Source organism: Vombatus ursinus, unplaced genomic scaffold, assembly GCF_900497805.2.
Source record: "Vombatus ursinus unplaced genomic scaffold, bare-nosed wombat genome assembly UNPS02015211.1, whole genome shotgun sequence".
NCBI classification, from domain to species: Eukaryota; Metazoa; Chordata; class Mammalia; order Diprotodontia; family Vombatidae; genus Vombatus; species Vombatus ursinus.
Window position 1 is genome coordinate 3,292 of NW_020954989.1, and position 1,218 is coordinate 4,509.

The window sequence follows — 1,218 nt, forward strand, 5'->3', positions numbered from 1 at the left end:
TTGAATTGTGGCATGTGTTTTCTTCTCCTTCTACCTTAGATTATCCTTAAGAATATCTTCATTGACAAATACAAATCAATATCAGAATAATATGATGAAATACTTTAATAGACCTGTGATCTTATCATTGTGAATATTTATGCCACTGGTTCAGATTCTTTTTTGCAGTTTCTTTTTTTAAAATTAATTAATTTTATTTATTTTTAGTTTTTAACATTCACTTCCACAAGATTAGGAGTTCCAAATTTTCTTCCCATCTTTCCCCTCCCCCAACCCCAAGACGCTGTACGTTCTGAATGCCACTTCCCCTAATTTGCCCTTTCTTCTATTATCCCCCCATTTCTCTTATCCCCTTCCCCTTCTATTTTCCTGTAGGGCAGGATAGATTTTTATACCCCACTGCCTGTATATCTTGTTTCCCATATATCTTATTTCCCAGTTGCATGTAAAAACAATTTTTAACATTTGTTTTAAAACTTTGGGTTCAAAATTCTTTCCTTTCCTCCCTCCCCACCCATCCTCATTGAGAAGGCAAGCAACTCAATACTGGTTATACATGTGTCATGCCAAACATTTCCATAAGAGTCATGTTGTGAAAACCTATATTTCCCTTCATCCCATTAATACTTCCCATTTATTCTTTTCTCTCCTTTCACCCTGTCCCTCCTCAAAATTGTTTGCTTCTGATTACCTCTTGCTCCAATCAGCTCTCCCTTCTATCATCCTCCCCCCCTTATCTCCTTCCCCTATTTTCCTGTAGGGTAAGATAGATTTTTATACCCAATTGAGTGTGTATATTATTCCTTCCTTAAGCCAAATCCAATGCGAGTAAGATTCACTCATTCCCTCTTACCTTCCCCCATTTCTGCTCCACTCTAAAAGCTTTTTCTTGTCCACTTTATGTGAGACAATTTCTCCCATTCAACCTTTCCTTCTCCTCCTCCCAGTATAATCCTCTCTCAACCATTAATTTTAATTTTTAGATATCACCCCTTCATCTTCAACTCATCATTTACTCCCTCCCTCCCTCCCTCCCTCTCTCTCTCTCTCTCTCTCTCTCTCTACCTATCCATATTTTTCCCTCCAACTATCCTAATACTGAGAAAGGTCTCAAGAGTTACAAATATCATCTTTCCATGTAGAAATGTAAACAGTCCAACTATAATAAGTCCCTTATGGTTTCTCTTTCCTGTTTACCTTTTCATGCTTCTCTTGAGT